This window comes from Nicotiana sylvestris, chromosome 6, assembly GCF_000393655.2.
Source record: "Nicotiana sylvestris chromosome 6, ASM39365v2, whole genome shotgun sequence".
In the NCBI taxonomy this organism is placed as follows: domain Eukaryota; kingdom Viridiplantae; phylum Streptophyta; class Magnoliopsida; order Solanales; family Solanaceae; genus Nicotiana; species Nicotiana sylvestris.
The window spans coordinates 5,913,750-5,933,813 of NC_091062.1; positions in this window are offsets into that span (position 1 = coordinate 5,913,750).

Consider the following 20,064-nt stretch of genomic DNA (forward strand, 5'->3'; position numbering starts at 1 on the left):
CTTGAAAGAAAAAGGTTTAAGGCTCAAAAGGGTTAACTAGGGATCATCTCATTGGTAGGCTATGGAATTGTTCAATTTAACATTTGGATCAAGTAGATCCTATAATCACTTCTCAAGTCAAATTTCACCTAGGATTTCGCCTCAACAAACATTTAGGGCAAGTTCTAGACCATTGGCTCAGAACTTGGACTCACATTTTGATTCCTCACCACACACGCTAGGGGATTGCTAAAGACATCGAGTCGAGGGCCCATCACGACCTTAGTTTTGATTTAAGCACACAATGGTCCGAAAAGACCACATGATGCTTGTTTGGTCAACGCAAGAGTCTCAAAGCCACGACTTTCACAATCCTGAACACAACATTATGTCATTGACCATGGGATCAAACGTAAATGTGTCAGGCCCAAGTGAAGCTTTGCTTGAGGTACCTTTAACTACAACTATCAAAAACAAAAGAAAAATAAAAGAAATGAACTCAAACCCTTAAGAAGGTAGTCACGCCATCTATCATTGGGAAGAGCCACTCGGTTCGCACAATACTCCACCCTTGGAAAGAACCGTGACATTAAGAAAACCAAGGGCTTATTGGAGGCGTCAAAAACAAAACAAGAGGCTACGAGCCTAACTACAAAGCTAAAAACATTTTTTTTTGAGAAAATAGAAAATAGAATGAATATGTACAATAGGGGAGTAGAATATACAATAGGAATGAACACATACAGAAATGTAAAGTTATATACAGCCCAAAATAATAAAAAAAATCAACAAAAACATAAACTAAGAATCTATATATACATTCACCAAGATAAAAGTAGGGCGCACCCCCACGAATAAAAGCTGGCATTGTCCTCAATGCTAACTATCAAATAAGCATCCATAAACAAAGTAAAGGATATAGGAGCTCCCTAGGCCTGGTTCGTCTGCATGGGATCATCAGTGGTCCCCAAGTCCTCTGTATGTACGGGAACCTCAAACTGGTTTCCGATCTCCTGCTGCTCAGCTGCTGGGACTGGGGCCTGCTCCTGGACCGGCTGGATGATAGGTGCGTCACTGGAGGGGGTCTCCTGTGGGTCTGCTAGCTCAATAACTGCACCAACTGAACTGGGGAGCTTCCTCTTCTTCCTTGGAGGCCTGGGTGCCTGCTCTTGCTCCTGCTGTGGATGTGGCACTGGTGCTGCTGTTGGGGCTGGATCCCCGAATAGCAAGTCCAAAGGCATCTGGTCTGCCAATAGCTTGTCCACATCAGTCCTTAGCACTCTCACCGATGCCTTGGAAGCCCTTGACTTCCTCATCTTCTTGTGCTCCTTGGCAAGCTCCCTCAAAGCCTTGCCATGTGAATCCACTGCCTTAGTCAAGGCATCCTTAGTCCTCATAATCTTCTCCTGATTGTCTAGGAGCTTTTCAGTGTATCCAATGAACTGAGAGATCTGAGCAGTGGAAGGTACTGAGTGAGCCTCAATTGTAGTAGATAATATAGACAACTTGGATGTCGCAGCTGACATCCAGTTGTTCAAACTGGCTAGTGTCCGGCTCAGCTAATGGGCCGTGAAAGGATGAGTCCGGGAAGAAGGAACCCCCAGGCCAGCTGAAGTACTGGGGCCAGTAGAAGAGGATGGTCCTGAAGGCAAATCATCAACAGTGGTGGCAGCAGGCATGGTGGAAGGCTCTGTGGAGGGCTCAACAGAAGACTCTACCGCAACTGGCTCCTCAGACTGGCCAGCTGCGGTAGAAGCAGGCAACTTGCAATTTTTGTCCTTGGGGTTGTTTGACCCCTTCAAACTGTACCAGGAGAACGGAGCCACAGGTTTGACCTTGACGTCAAACGGTCTCTTCTCCACCTCCAAGTCCCGAAAATACATAGTGAGGGTGCTGGTAAAAGGGTAGTTCCGGTCATGCTCAACCCCCACTGCATAAATGGTGCGGGACATCACATTGCCCACATAGATAGGATAGCTTGCCATAATAGAAGCAATAAGAACCGCCCGTGCAGATGGAACAGTCTGATCATGGGTGGTCGGGTCAAGCCGACTGCACACAAAGGTCAACCACCCTCTAGCCTCGAAGTTGAAAGTTCTCCAAAGTATTTTGGCCCCTGCTTGTAACCACTCTAGAACCGTACCCGGGATTGCCAGGTATGAAGCTAACCACGGACGAACCTCCTCGCCCATTGCTAGCTTTTCATTGTAAAGGGACTCATCTTCATCAACGAACCCCAAGTATTCATTCAGTGCCCTCCCGGTGAATACCATATTTTTGTTTCTCACCTTGGTCACCTTAGTGCCCTTCAAGATATGGGCCACATTGCTGTAAAATTCCTTGACCATATGCTCATTCGTCTTCAAACAATTGTCTTTAAAGAACTCTCAACCCACTCGAGCCTGAAACTGTCTAAGCATATTGGAGTGTAGGGGTAGAAGGTCTTTGTCAATGAAGCTTCTCTCAAGAATCAACTTCCGTGACAGCCACCATTCCCTAAACTTGTGGAACACCACCTGACTGACAAATCGATCTTCCCAAACTTTAGGTTTTCTAGTTCGTTCAACACCCACAACCTGGGGCACACCACTGTCCGGTACCTCATTATCACTATTAGTCCCACCTTCTGCACTTTCCCCAGATACTGAAGCTATGGGGGAGGTGGAGTATTCACCGCTGCCTGCTGCTGAGCCATCAGACGACTTAGAAGGTACACGTTGTGGGGCTTGGGCAGTATGTGAAGCTGGGACTGCAGGAGCTGGTCCTGAGTCAGAAGAGAGTCTTGATAGGGTACGTACTCACTCCCCAATTGGTCATCTATAACAACTTGTTTCCTTGTTTTCAGTTTAGGTCGGGGAGTGAGTTTAACTTGTTTCCCTTTTCCTCTCCGGGAGGAGTCACCTCGGCCGGGCTGTTTGGCACCTCTTCCTCGTTGTTTTACCCTTGTCTGCAAGCAAGCATCTAACATTGTTAGTTGAAACACAGGCAATGAAATAGGTGAATGAATTAAAGTTGCAGATAACAAACAAAATTGTTGCAGACACTGCTGCAGACTAGTCACCGTGGCCCGCGCACAAGGGAGCGCAACCGCATTGGGGATACCGCAGACCGTACAAAGTCTAACGCGGTCCGCATTGATCAAGTACCAACTAAATTCCTTCTCTGAATCTAAGCACCGTAGTCTACGTAAAATGGGTACGCGACCACGTTGGGCCAGCGCGAACCGCACAAAAGTTACCGTGGCTGCGCTGGACACAAGTTATTCCTTAGTTAATCAAGCATCGTAGACCACGCGGAAGAATAACGCGGACCGTGTTAGGGCACCGCGGACCGCGCTAAGGCGACCGCGGACCGCACTGGGTCAATTTTAGGGACTAACCTAGGGTTCAATGTTTTCTTCTATTTTTGTTCAAATTTTTACCCCTACTCAGGTACCCAATCCTTAGTTACTTTAAACTAACATGAAAGCTACCCTAGTCTAACAAATTCGAAGAAAATCGTGAAGAAAAAGAAGTTACAGACTACTGGCAAGCAAATAAAATAAAAATAATAAAGTAATTAATCATGAATGCATGAAATGTTACCAGGATTAGGAAGAATGAATGCAATCTATCCAAACAAGCAATAATTTCAGTCTTGGCAGAGGATGAACAGTAGAATTAGGGTTCTAGGTTTTCAAATTTCGAAAAGGGTAAAATGAGACCCTTGGTCTCTATTTATAGATACGCAGTGGGACCCGTACTTACCTACTAGCGCGGCTGCACAAAAGCGGCCGCAGATCGCGCTGGGTTATTTGTGTGACCCTTCAGTAATCACCCTCCGCGGACCGCACATAAGTGGAACGCGGCCGCGTAAGTCCTCCGCTGACCGCACTAACTTGAACACGACCGCGGTGAAGAACTTCAGAGAGTCCCCTTCTAAACTCATGCCAGTGTGGACCGCGCAAAGTGCACCGCGGCCGCACTGGCAACTTCAGAGACTATGCAATTTTCATACTTTGTTTTGCACTGCTTCAACACAATCCCTGCAACATCTCACAAACAATTAGTTCAAAAATTCCTAAGCTACAAAGAAAATCAAAGAGAAAGAAAAAAAAGACATGGGTTGCCTCCCAAGAAGCGCCTGATTTAACATCACGACACTACACATTTTACCAACACATCACTTTAGATGAAGAAGCGCTACTACGTGGCTGCCATAGAACTTTCCAAGATAATACTTGACCCGGTGACCGTTAACTCTGAAGACTTCACCATTTTTGTTTTTTAGATCAAGAGCACCAAATGGGGTCACGAACACAACTTCAAATGGCCCACTCCATTTTGACTTGAGCTTACCCGAAAATAGACGTAGCCGGAAATTAAACAAGAGAACCATATCCCCAACTTTGAACTCCTTGCCCCGAGCATATTTGTCGTGAAGGTACTTCATTTTGTCCTTGTACAAGGACGAGCTGGAGTATGCATGGAATCTAAACTCATCGAGCTCATTAAGTTGTTCAACCCTCAGATTTGCAGCAACATCCCATTCTAAGTTCAACTTCCTCAAGGCCCACATAGCCTTGTGCTCCAATTCCACCGGAAGATGGCAAGCTTTCCCAAACACCAACCAGTACAGAGACATACCAATTGGGGTCTTGTAAGCTGTCCAATAGGCCCAAAGAGCATCATCCAATTTTTTTGACCAATCGGTCCTATTCGCATTGACAGTATTAGACAAGATACTCTTAATTTCTCGGTTGGAGACTTCCACTTGACCGCTAGTTTGAGGATGATAGGGGGTGGTCACTTTGTGATTAACTCCATATTTGGCAAGCAATGAATCAAAAGCCTTATTGCAAAAGTGAGATCCCCCGTCACTAATGATAGCACGGGGAGTGCCAAACCTCGTGAAGATACTCTTTTTGAAAAATACCACAACACTCCGGGCTTCATTGTTGGGTAAAGCCATGGCTTCAACCCACTTGGAGACATAATCTACCACCACAAGAATGTAAGTGTTTCCACAAGAGCTTACAAAAGGACCCATGAAGTCGAGGCCCCAAACATCAAAAATATCTACCTCGAGAATCGTATTGAGGGGCATCTCATCCCTTTTTGAAATTTTGCCAGCTTGTTGGCATTTATCACATCTTTTGACCACATCACCGACATCTTTAAATAAGGTAGGCCAATAAAATCTGCAACTGAGTACCTTTGAGGCCGTCTTCGCCCCGCCATGATGGCCACTATAGGGTGAATAATGGCAAGCCTCTAGGATACTCAATTGTTCCTCCTCCGGAACACATCTATGAATCACACCATCCGTGCAAATCTTGAACAAGTATGGCTCATCCCAATAGAAATCCAAACTATCCCGCTTGAGCTTTTTCCTTTGGTTAGAAAGAGCTCACATGGGATTATTCCGGTCACAAGGTAATTGGCAATATCAGCGAACCACGACATTCCACTCATTGACACCGCAAGGAGTTGCTCATCGGGAAATGTATCATTGATCTCAAGGCCGTCACAAGGCCTCCCCTCCTCCTCCAAACGGGACAAGTGGTCCGCCACTTGATTCTCACTACCCTTCTGGTCAACAATTTCTAAATTAAACTCTTGAATAAGAAGAACCCATCTCATCAATCTTGCCTTTGAATCTTTCTTGGTCATCAAATACTTAAGGGCGGCATGGTCGGTGTGCACAATAACTTTGGCCCCCATAACGTAAGGACAAAACTTTTCCATAGCAAAAACAATAGCTAATAACTCCTTTTCGGTGACTGTGTAGTTCCTTTGAGCCTCATTCATGGTCTTGCTTGAGTAGTACACCGGATGAAACAACTTTTTGATCCTTTGGCCTAAAATCGCCCCCACCGCAATGGCACTAGCATCACACATGAGCTCAAATGGTAAGCTCCAATTTGGTGCGGTGATGATGGGGTAGTTGTCAGCTTTTGTTTAAGGAGTTCAAAAGCCTCCATGCACTTCTCATCGAAAACAAACTTGGCATCTTTCTCTAGTAACTTGCACAACGGGTTAACTACCTTAGAAAAATCTTTGATGAACCTCCGGTAGAAACCCGCATGCCCAAGAAAACTCCTCACCCCTTTGACAGAAATAGGGGGAGGAAGCCTTGAAATAATCTCGATCTTGGCCTTATCAACTTCAATTCCTTGCTTCAAGATGTTTTGACCCAACACTATACCTTCTTCTACCATAAAATGGCACTTTTCCCAGTTTTGAACAAGGTTGGTATCTTCACACCGAGCTAACACTCTATCCAAGTTTACCAAGCATTCCTCAAAAGAATCCCCAACCACGCTAAAATCATCCATGAAGACCTCCAAGATATCCTCCACCATGTCGGTGAAAATAGCTATCATGCAACGTTGGAAGGTCGCCGGAGCATTACATAATCCAAATGGCATTCTAGAGAAAGCGAATGTGCCATAAGGACATGTATAGGTGGCCTTCTCTTGGTCTTCCGGGGCAATTAGAATTTGATTGTACCCCGAGTAACCATACAGAAAGCAATAGAAAGCCTGACCTGCAAGACGATCAAGCATTTGGTCAAGGAACAGCAACAGGAAATGATCTTTTCTAGTCACCTTGCTAAGCTTCCGGTAATCCATACAAACTCTCCAACCCGTCACTGTCCGAGTCGGAATAAGCTCATTGTTGTCATTAGTCACCACAGTTATTCCACCTTTCTTCGGTACACATTGCACCGGAGAAGTCCATGAACTGTCAGAAATGGAATAAACCACACCGGCGTCAAGCCACTTGATAACCTCTTTCTTTACTACTTCTTGCATAGCCTTATTTAGTCTTCTTTGATGCTCAAGTGAAGGCCTCGCATCCTCCTCCAATATGATTTTATGCATGCAAAAGGCGGGGCTTATACCCTGAATATCAGCTAGAGTCCATCCGATTGCCCTTTTTCGCTTTTGAAGAACCGCCAAGGTGTCCTCAACCTGTATGTTAGTAAGGCAAGAAGAAAGAATAACAGGTAAAGTAGAATTTGAACCCAAGAATTCATACCTGAGGTGTGGAGGAAGTGGATTCAACTCCAACACCGGTGACTCCTCAATCAATGGCTTTGTTGGTGGAGTTTTGCGATTTTCAAGATCTAAAGATAGCCTTCTAGGCTCATAAGAATATGAACCCATACCATGCAATGCATTCACGCACTCCACTCTACTAGCATCATCATTGACATCCATATTAAGAAGCATGGCCTCAAGAGGATCTTCAACATTGATCATGGAACTTGTGTCATCCACTATCACAGCTGTGATAATGTCCACAAATGAACACACCTCCGTGCTATTGGGTTATCTCATTGATTTGCAAACATGGAATACCACCTTCTCATCTCCCACTCAGAATGTCAACTCACCCACTTCAACATCAACCAATGCCTTCCCCGTATCTAGGAAAGGCCTAACAAAAATAATCGGCACTTCAAAGTCAACCTCATAATCTAATATGACAAAGTCGACCAGCAATATGAATTTATCAACACGGACAAGAACATCATCAATTATGCCCAAGGGTCGCTTCATCGATCGATCCTCCATTTGAAGTCTCATTGAGGTAGGTCGAGGTTGCCCAATTCCCAAAGTTTTGAAGACCGAGTAGGGCATCAAATTAATACTAGCCCCCAAGTCACAAAGGGCCTTAGCAAAATCCGCACTTCCGATAGTACAAAGGATAGTAAAAGCTCCGGGATCCTTAAGCTTGGGTGCCATTGAATGCACTATGACACTCACTTGATGAGTCATCTTAATTGTTTCACACTCCATCAACCTCTTCTTTGTAACCAAATCTTTCATGAACTTTGCATACCCCGGCATTTGCTCAAGTGCCTCAACCAAAGGGACATTGATTGTGAGGCTCTTCATCATATCAATGAATTTTTTGAATTGATTGTAACTCTTTTGCTTTTCTAGCCGTTGAGGATAAGGTGGAGGTGGCCTAGGCAAAGGTGCCTTGGCCTTTTGTACAACCGGCTCGGGCATGTCAATCACGTGTTCCCTAGACGGGTTCACGGCATCTTGAGTCTCCACCTTGGCTTCATCATCAATATCAATCCGCACATCATTGTTCACATTTTGATTAACCATATCATCAACAATCAAAGGTATATCATCATCCCACAACTCAACATCTTCATCCATAGCTTGCTTTTGCATCGAGGCATTCACATCACCACCTCTCCCACTTCTTGTTGTAACTGCCATCACATGATTATTATTCCCACCCTTCGGGTTCACCACCATATCACTTGGTAGAGCACCCTTGGGATGAGTATTCAATGCTTGAGAGATTTGGCCTAATTGCACCTCTAAATTCCGGATAAATGTGTTATGCGAAGCTAATTGGGCCTCGGAATCTTGGTTCTTTTTCATCATTTGCTCGAACATGCTTTCAATTCTTCCCATATCACTTCTGGACGAACTCGAACCTTGATAAGGAAAGGGGGTGGATTGTTCGGTTGTTGGTACATGGGGGCTCTTTGAAAGCCTTGCCCCCGGTTGCCTTGGTTCCCACTATTGTTCCACCCTCCTTGATTATTGTTGTTGCCCCAATTATTGTTATTGCCATTCCAATTTCCTTGCTTGCTTTGATTACCCCAATTGTTGTTTTGGTAGTTGTTATATTGTTCACAATTACCTTGAGGTTTTTGTCCTCTTTGCCTCCTTTTCAACATAGAAACACCTTCCATTGTATTGATTTGGTGCGGGTTTTGGACTTGTTGCAATTGCACCTTTGCCAATTGATTCATAGTTGTTGTAATCTCGGCGATGGCTTGGCCATGATCATTTAATTCCTTGTGCAAATGGATGACCGTGGCGTCACCTTGGGGCACATTTGCTCGGCTTTGCCATGCCGAAGAGGTGTCGGTCATTTCATCAAGTACATCACATGCCTCTTGGTAAGAAAGTTTCATAAAGTTCCCTCCAGCTAATTGGTTCACAATGCATTGATTCATGGTGTTGATGCCCCGATAAAAGGTTTGTTGAATCATCATCTCGGTCATGTCGTTATTAGGGCACTCTTTCACCATTGTTCTATATCTTTCCCATATCTCGTGCAAAGGTTCCGTTGGCTCTTGCTTGAAAGCTAGAATTTCATCCCGAAGAGCTGCCATATGACTTGTAGAAAAGAACTTGGAAATAAATTTGTCCGCCAATTCATCCCATGTTGTAATAGAATGATTGGGGAGCCTTTCTAACCAATCCAATGCTTTACCCCGAAGAGAGAACGGGAAAAGCCTCAATCTCAACGCATCCTTGGACACGTTTGTCTGCTTGCTACCCCAACATGTATCCACAAACCCCTTCAAGTGCTTGTAGGCATTTTGATCGGAGGCACCCGTGAAATACCCTCTTTGCTCGAGCAAGGTCAACATAACATTTGTTATTTGAAAGTTCCCCGCCCGGATTCGGGGAGGAACAATAGCACTGGCATATCCTTGATTTGGTAAAACTCTGGGAGCCACTCTCGGCGGTGCCGGAGGAGGGTCTGGAATATTGTTGTTCTTATTTGCATTTACATTGGCATTTCGGCCTCTCCGTGGAACTTGAGGTAACACCTTATCTTGTTCTAGATCTTCTACCTCCACCCCCGTTATCAAATTGCCGAGAGGGTCATTTGCATTAAGAGCCATTGTACCTGATAGTGATCGACACAAACAAAATTAGTAAACAAGAAGGAAAGAGAAGTAAAACACAATACTAACTAAACAGATAGCCAACACCGTAAGCTCCCCAACAATGGCGCCAAAAAGTGATCGCTGCTGACTCGACACTACTCTATGGTAGGAAGAGCGGGTCGCAATAGCTTTTACCCGAATAGAGGTCCGAGATCGAATTTCCATAGGGAGCTAGTAGTGGAGTTGTATTTTTTGTCTAGCCTAGAGTTGCGGTTGTGCTTCTAATGTCACTTCAAACATTTTTTGAGTTTTTGTATTTATAACCACTATTATAAAACTAAGGATTAAAGCTAAATTATGCTAGGAGAATATTGCTAAGTTGTAATTAATGGGAAGAAGAGCACTAGGGTCGTAGCATCACCTAGGTGGCTAATTGATGAGTAGATGTTACTAAGGATAGATTAACATATTTGGGGATTATGCTGAAACCGTTGCACAATTGCACCCACTCTCACACCTCTCAGTAGAGAGAATGATTTTGCCCAATTGACTCTCTCAAGACCAATTGGATAGGCCAATGAGACCAAGCAACTAGGGTTCAAGTAGGGTGATTACTCTCTCGAGATTTAACCCGTTAATTGGGACTACCATTTCTCATGGGTCCATCCCAATTTCTTGTTGAGTCAAATTTGGGGTCATGGACTCTCTTTCTCAAGAAGAGTTAAACCCACTAAGCTTGAATCAGCGTTTGCAACCACCAATTCTTGAATAAAAACATAAAATCAACCCAAATAGCAAACACCTAATATCAATCTAATCCTAGATAGCAACACCCATCAATTACCCATACTAGGGTTGAGCCACAACCCTAGCTAATGGGTTTAGCTACACATAATTAAAGAAGAAACTGAAGAAATAGATGAAGAACAAAACATATTAATTAATTACTAAGAAAAAACTACAATAATCTATTGTTCATGGGAAGCAAAATATGCCAAAATGGCTACAACACCAAGCAGATCGCGTGATCAAAAGTTCCCTTCTCTGAACCTTATGAACGCGGACCGCACAAAGCAGGAGTGCGGCCGCGAAGCTTCACCACAGATCGGGCAAATCCTACCGCGACCATGTGACTTTAAGACTGAATATGTCATGTCTCTGAACCTCCTAGTGCGGCCGCGATCACTGTTACGCGGTCCGCACTAGGCCCTTTCTTCTTCAATTCTCTTGGTCTTTGATACTTGCCTGTTTCACTCCTTTTTGAGCCGATATTTGATATTTCGTCACTTTGTCGATCAAACCTACAATCAATCACAACTTGTGAGCAATTTGGGACTATTTTGTATCAATTTATACTCAAAGCATAGGCAAGTAAGGGCATAAACACGTAAAAAACCTAAGTTATCAGCAACCCGATCCATATATAATATTGTTGCGGCATGCAACCCGATCCATATATAATATTTACAATTATAACGAGAGTCCCGACAAGAGATCAATAAGGTCTACACTGTCCTGGAAAGGGATTCGACAACATAAGCAATCACGTCCCGGCAAGGGAGAAAAAGCTATAACCAAACTTGATACCACACCTAGTTACCTCAGCTATAACCAACCTCATTCCAATACCTAACTACCTCAGCTATACCCATAATCCCTACCCAATACAAAGAATTATCAACCTAAGCATCCGTAATATCAATTAAGAACACAATGCAAAGGAACCACAATTCAACAATAGCCCGGCAAGGGGGCAACATAATGATCTCTTGTCTTTCTTACTTTTACTTCACAATTCACTTCACAACTCAAGCCAATGCTCTATAGTTTCAATTATCACTTATACTTTCACAACTCATTTCACAACTCGAGCCAATGCTCTAAAAGTTCAATTGTCACTTAAACTTTCACAATTTCGCTATACAACTTGAGCCAACGCTCCTCAATGTTCATAGGTCACAATTCTTTCCACAAACTTTATACAACAATTAAAAATCTTCACCAAGGCATGAATAATACAATGAAATCATGAAAATCACAATATAAGACTCACGATCATGCTTGACACTAAAGTATAGATACTCGTCACCATGCCTATACGTCGAACTCAACAAGAAGCAAATAGCAAATAGGACACAACTCCTAATCCCTCAAGCTAAGGTTAGACCAAACACATAATTCGATGCCACAAACACAATTCAAGCCTCAACTATCACTTTACCTCTTGATTCCACCACCAACTCGCTCGTATCTAGCCACAAGTTACTTAGTTATATTAATAAACGCTAAATGAATCAACCCCAATAGATGAAAATGAGTTTTCCAAAGTTTTACCCAAAAAGTCAAAATTGTCCCTCGGGCCCACATGGTCAAAACCCGAGGTTCGAACCAAAACCCGATTACCCATTCCCCACGAACTCAAATATATAATTTGTTTTGAAATCGGACCTCAAATCGAGGTCTAAATCCCCAATTTTGGAAAACCTAGGTTCTACCCAAAACACCCAATTTCCCCCATGAAACTCATTGATTTGAAGTTGAAATCATGTTAAAAGATGTTAATGATTGAATAAAACTAGTTAAAAATGACTTACAATTGATTTGGAGAAGAAAAGTTGTTTGAAAAATCGCCTTTTATGTTTTTTGTGTTTTTGAAAATTGCAAAATAACTGAAAATCTCGTCTATTTATACCCCTCTCAGACCCCCTGTGCGGACCGCATAAAAAGGATTGCGACCGCAAGAAATTGAGTGCGACCGCGAAGGCTTGGCCTTGCTCACCGCTGACCGCACAAATCCCACCGCAGTTGCGAAGTCCCCACCGCGGCCGCGAAGCTTCCACTGCGAGACCTGGCTTCAGAGAGCTGCACTCTCTCTGAATCTGTAACTTTTTTCCTATGTGTAAAAACATCCCGAAACTCACCCGAGCCCTCGGGGCTCCAAACCAAATGTCATACTAACTCAAAAACATCATATGGACTTACTCGTGTAATCAAATCATTAAAATAACCTCATGAACATCAAATTAAATCTCGAGATCAATGAAATTTTCTCAAAACTTCTTTAAACATAAATTTTGCAATTTAAGTCCGAATGACGTCATATGACATCCGTTTTCACCAAATTCTGCAGAAATGTCTTAAATCATATATAAGACCTGTCGGGTGCCGGAACCAAAATACTGTCCCGATACCATCATGTTCTAGTCAAATTTTATTTCAAATTTCTTTAAGTAATTCCCGAAAACAATTTCCCTTAAAAATTCATTTCTCTGGCTTGGCACCTCAGAATTCGATTCCGGGTATAAGCCCAAGTCCCATATTTTCCTACGGACCCTCTGGGATCGTCAAATCAAGGGTCCGGATCCATTTACCCAAAACGTTGACCGAAGTCAAATTAGCTCATTTTACAATCAAAACTTATCATTTTTCACAAATTATCATATTTAAGCTTTCCGACTATGCGCCCGGACTGCGCATGCAAATCGAGGTGACTTTAAATGAGGTTTTCAACACCTCAGAACACAGAACTTGTCACGACCCGAAATTCCCACCACCGGGAGTCGTGATGGCGCCTACTCGTAGAAGCTAGGCAAGCCACAAACTTAGAAATCTTTAACTCTTCTGTTTTAATCCTTTTTACAACTTATATTAACAAGTGATAAACATCTAAATGACAGCGGAATGTGAGATTTAAGCGGAAGTCTTACATAAATATAAAACCAAAATATTTCGAAAGTCAACACATGCCTCTACCCAGAAACTGGTGTCACAATATCCACGGACTACTAAGAGTACTACATATAACAGTTTGAAAGAAAAATAACACTGTTTGTCTCGGATACATGTGAAAACAGAACATAATAAAAGATAGAGGAGACGCCGGGCCTGCGGACGCCTGCAAGGCTACCTCGGTGTCTTGGTGGAATGAAGGATAGCTCCCATACTGCTGCTGATCAAATGCCGCTCCGGTATCTGCACAGAGTGCAGAGTGTAGTATCAGCACAACCGACCCCATGTGTTGGTAAATGCTTGGCCTAACCTCAGCGAGGTAGTGACGAGTCTAGGACCAGACTCCAGATAACCTGTGCAGGTATATAATAAATGGCGGAAAAGAAATAGGAATAAGCAGTTTAAAATGGGAGGGGGTACATGCTTCGGGGAAACATATCAAGACCAACAGAAACTTAATAAAATATGAAAGGACAGCTCAATATCTACAACAATACAATAGCAATACTGTTTCAGCACACAACCCGATCCCTTATCATTTAACATTGTTGCAGCGTGCAACCCGATCCAATATAATATCTGTTGCGGCGTGCAACCCGATCCAATATAATATCTGTTGCGGCGCGCAACCCGTTCCAACAATACAGTCAACAATAATCATAATTAACCGTCCCCACAAGGGATCAACAATAGACTACACTATCCTGGCAAGGGATCAATAATAGACTACATTATCCCGTCAAGGAAACTCAGCAGTACAAGCATATATGTCCCGGAAAGGGAGAATCAGCTATAACCAATCTTAACTCAACTCCTACTTATTTCAATTACCACCATTTCTCAATCATAAGTGAATCCCACGATAAACGAACTAAGTCTTTGCTCAATATCAAGGATTTACTCACTATTTCAACCATAGTAATATTCAAGAATACAACAAGTATCAATTTAAGACTTACGGTCATGCTTGACACCAACGTATAGATACTCGTCACCATGCCTATACGTCGTACTCAACAAGAAGCAAATAGCAAATTGGACTCAACTCCTAATCCCTCAAGCTAAGGTTAGACCAGGCACTTACCTCAATGCCACTAACGCAATTCAAGCCTCAACTATCGCTTTACCTCTTGATTCTACCACCAACTCGCTCGTACCTAGTCACAAATTACTTAATTACATCAATAAATGCTAAATGAACCAACCCCAATGCATGAAAATGAGTTTTCCAAAGTTTTACCCAAAAAGTCAAAATCGCCCCAGGGCCCACATGGTCAAAACTCGAGGTTCGAACCAAAACCCGATTACCCATTCCCCCACGAACTCAAATATATAATTTGTTTTGAAATCAGACCTCAAATCAAGGTCTAAATCCCCAATTTTTGGAAAACCTAGGTTCTACCCAAAACACTCAATTTTCCCCATGAAAATCATTGATTTGAAGTTGAAATCATGTTAAAAGATGTTAATGATTGAAGATAACTAGTTAAAATGACTTACAATTGATTTGGAGAAGAAAGGTTGTTTGAAAAATCGCCTCTTATGTTTTTGGATTTTAAAAAATGAAAAATGACTTAAAATCCCATCTATTTATACTCCTCTCAGACCCTTTCCACGGACCGCATAAAAACACTACAGCCGCGGAGCTCCACCGGATCGCATAAAAAGGACTACGACCGCGGAGCTCCACCTCTAGCACCTTTACCCCCACCTCTAGCTGGCTGGGCGGTCTGTGGAACACTTGGGGCCTGAACCATAGCGCGAGAACCCTACTGCTGCGACTGAGTACCCACCAACCTCGGACAAGTCCTCCTGATATGACTATACTCGCCACACTCATAACATACACCTGAGTGCTCTAATACCAACTTGTCACGACCCAGATTTCTACCTCGGGAGTCGTGATGGCGCCTACTAATGTGAGCTAGGCAAGCCAATTATTGAATTATCTACCTTTTTACCAATTTTACTCTCTTTAATAATTACGAAGAAATAACATTTAAACGACGGAGTAAAACATAAGTGGAAGAAAACAATAGGCCATCGGAACATGAATATCTATTACAACTGTTTGAGTTTCGACTACCCAGAACTGGTGTCACAGTTTAAGAGACGATCTAAGAATACTACAAATAAAGGTCTAAAAGAATTAATTACAACACTATTTCTGGAAATACATGTAAGAAACAAAAAAGTAGATAGAAGGAGACGCCAAGGCCTGCGGACGCCTACAGGATTACCTCGGGTCGCCTGATGATCAAGAATCAACAATCTCATTGCGGTCCAAAGTCCATAACACAAGGGTCTGCACAAAAGAGTACAGACTGTAGTATCAGCACAACCGACCCCATGTGCTGGTAAGTGCCTAGCCTAACCTCGGCGAAGTAGTGACGAGGCTAGGACCAGACTACCAAATAAACCTGTGCAGTTCAATTATATACAATGGAAAAGAAATACATAAATAAATAACTAAAGTTTGGAGGGGGAAACATGCTTCGGGGAATAGCAGGTAAAACAAAATATCAAGAGAATTATTAAGGAATCAAAACCACCCGCTAACAAGAAAAGGGGAACAAAGGCAGATTTCACTTTCTTTTCATATCTCATGGCAGGCATGCCACCTGCTCCCATTTCACTTGTCTTGTGGTAGGCATACCACCCGCTCCCATTTTATTATATCCTGTGGTATGCGTACCACCCGCTCCGATTTCATTATATCTTTGTTGCGGCGTGCAACCCGATCCACATATAATATTATTGCGGCATGCAACCCGATCCACATATAATATTGTTGCGGCGTGCAACCCGATCCACATATAATATTGTTGCGGCGTGCAACCCGATCCACATATAATATTGTTGCGGCGTGCAACCCGATCCACATATAATATTATTGCAGCGTGCAACCCGATCCACATATAATATTATTGCGGCGTACAACCCGATCCACATATAATATTATTGCGGCATGCAACCCGATCCATATATAATATTGTTGCGGCGTGCAACCTGATCCATATATAATATTGTTGCGGCGTGCAACTCGATCCTTATATAATATTGTTGCAGTGTGAAACCCGATCCATATATAATATTTACAATTATAACGAGAGTCCCGATAAGAGATCAATAAGGTCTACACTGTCCTAGCAGGGGATTCGACAGCATAAGCAATCACGTCCCGACAAGGGAGAAACAACTATAACTAAACTTGATACCACACCTAACTACCTCAGCTATAACCAACCTCATTCCGACACCTAACTACCTCAGCTATACACATAATCCCTACCCAAAACAAAGAATCATCAACCTAAGCATCCGTAATATTAATTAAGAACACAATGTAAGGGAACCGCAATTCAACAATAGCCCAATAAGGGGGCAACATAATGATCTCTTCTCTTTCTCACTCTTACTTCACAATTCACTTCACAACTCGAGCCAATGCTCTATAGTTTCAATTATCACTTATACTTTCACAACTAATTTCACAACTCGAGCCAATGCTCTAAAAGTTCAATTGTCACTTATACTTAACAATTTCGCTATACAACTTGAGCCAACGCTCCTCAATGTTCATAGGTCACAATTCTTTCCACAAACTTTATACAACAGTTAGAAATCTTCACCAAGGCATGAATAATACAATGAAATCATGAAAATCACAATATAAGACTCACCGGTCATGCTTGACACCAACGTATAGATACTCGTCACCATGCCTATACGTCGTACTCAACAAGAAGCAAATAGCAAATAGGACACAACTCATAATCCCTCAAGCTAAGGTTAGACCAAACACATACCTAGATGCCACGAACGCAATTCAAGCCTCAACTATCGCTTTACCTCTTGATTCTACCACCAACTCGCTTGTATCTAGCCACAAGTTACTTAATTATATTAATAAATGCTAAATAAATCAACCCCAATGCATAAAAATGAGTTTTCCAAAGTTTTACCCAAGAAGTCAAAATCGCCCCCGGGCCCACATGGTCAAAACCCGAGGTTCGAACCAAAACCCGATTACCCATCCCCCACAAACTCAAATATATAATTTATTTTGAAATCGGACCTCAAATCGAGGTCTAAATCCCCAATTTTTGGAAAACCTAGGTTCTACCCAAAACACCCAATTTCCCCTATGAAAATAATTGATTGGAAGTTGAAATCATGTTAAAATATGTTAATGATTGGAAAAAACTAGTTAAAAATGACTTACAATTGATTTGGAGAAGAAAGCATTTTTGAAAAATCGCCTCTTATGTTTTTAGGGTTTTTGAAAAGTGCAAAATAACTGAAAATCTCGTCTATTTATACCCATCTCAGACCCCCTATGCGGATTGCATAAAAAGGATTGCGACCGCGGAGCTCCACCGCGGACTGCCTCAAAAGGACTGCGGCCGCAGAGCTCCACCACGGACCGCAAGAAATTGAGCGCGGCCACGAAGGCTTGGCCTTGCTCACCGCGGACCGCACAAATCCCTCCGCAGTCGCGGAGTCCCCACCGCGGCTGCGAAGCTTCCACCGCGGACCGTGAGACCTGACTACATAGACCTGCAACTTCTCTGAATCTGCAACATTTTTCCTATGTGTAAAAACATCCCGAAACTCACCCGAGCCCTCGGGGCTCCAAACCAAATGTCATACTAACTCAAAAATATCATATGGATTAACTTGTGTAATCAAATCATTAAAATAACCTCATGAACATCAAATTAAATCTCGAGATCAATGAAATTTTCTCAAAACTTCTTTAAACATAAATTTTGCAATTTAAGTTCGAATCACGTCACATGACATTCGTTTTTCACCAAATTCCACAGAAATGTCTTAAATCATATATAAGACCTGTACTGGGCACCGAAACCAAAAATACGGGCTCGATACCATCATGTTTTCTTTAAACAATTCCACAAAAAATAATTTCCTTTAAAAAATTCATTTCTCGGGCTTGGGACCTCAGAATTCGATTTCGGGTATACCCCCAAGTCCCATATTTTCCTACGGACCCTCCAGGACCGTCAAATCACGGGCCCGGGTCCGTTTACCCAAAATGTTGACTGAAGTCAAATTAGCTCATTTTATAATCAAAACTTATCATTTTTCACAGATTATCATGTTTACGCTTTACGGCTACGTGCCCGGACTGCGCACGCAAATTGGGATTACTCTAAATGTGGCGTTCAAGGCCTCAGAACACGGAAGTTCGTTTTAAAATAAGTGATGACCTTTTGGATCATCACACTAAGATGGATAAGATTAAGAATGAAGATATTCGGGAGAAGGTGGGCATGACCCCCATGGGTGACAAGCTGCGGGAAGCAAGGCTCAGATGGTTTAGGCAAGTTCGGAGGAGAAGCCTAGATGAGCCGATGAGGAGGTGTGAGCGACTGGCTTTGATGGATACAACGAGAGGTAAAGGGCGTCCAAAGAAGTATTGAGGAGAGGTGTTCAGGCAGGACATGATGCAACTTTAGATTACCGAGGACATGACCCTAGATAGGAAGTTATGGAGGTCGAGCATTAAGGTCGTAGGGTAGGAGGTAGTTGTGCATATTTCTACGGAGCTTTAGAGAGAGGCTAGTCTATTATGACTTAGTCTTAGACTGTTACTGGTTAATGTTGAATCACACTATTCGTTCCTCTTAGTGTCGGACTTTATCTATTGGTTATTGTTTTGTTTTTCTTCTATTTTCGGGTTCTGGTGATGCTGTTAATTGTTCCATGGTTTCTATTGATGGTACTGATATATTGCCTCTTTTTGTATTCTTGGACCGAGAGTCTTTCGGAACAGTCTCTCTACCCCCTCGGGGTAGGGTTAAGGTCTGCGAACTGATATATCACTTCCAAATCTGTCTCGTTAGCAAATCATGGCATTCTCTATTATCCACACCCGAAATCGCCACTCATATCAGTGTAGTTTCTGATAAAAAGTACACACTATTGAGTTACAATGATGTTACAAGCCCCAATGATGTGATTTGGAAATTCAAAATTCCAATAGAATTGCTACCTTTTGAGTATGTGTTATTGAAACCTGTTAATGATATACTTTGTATTTGTGGACCATTATATTCCCATGTTTCTTATGTTTACTTGTGGAACCCTTTAACTAAGGAATTCAAAGCTATACCTAAGCCAAAAACTCATTTGGGATATGTTGCTGTTGAATTTGTCGCTGGTTATGTTCCTAAAACCAATGATTATAAAGTAGTGAGGATAGTAAATCATGAGAGAAAGCCCGATTCGCGAATTCATAAAATTTACTCTTTGAATCGCAATTCTTGGAGAAGGGTTAATAGTTCGCGCTCGAATAGTTGTGCACCTATTGATTTGGAGAAAGAAGTGATCATTGATCCGGGTTATTCATATAATAGAAGAAGGGATCAGCAATGTGAAGATCAAATAACTTGGAGAAATGAAAGAGCTAATGCTATGTTATTGACATATCCTGAAGATGATCTGGTTTTATGTTACAATGGATATGAAGAGAGATATTCGTATTATTATATATTATCTGCAAGAAAATTCGCCTTTGTTGGGAGCCTTGTTTCACTCAATAGAAATCATGACAATCTTGGTTAATAGGTGGGAATCCTTTGAATATTCTTGATATTTGTGATTTGAGTTATATGAATCAACTACATATTTTTTTTATACTGTCAGCATATAGAACATAAGTTCTTTGCGTTTTGCTTTTGTTCTCAAAAG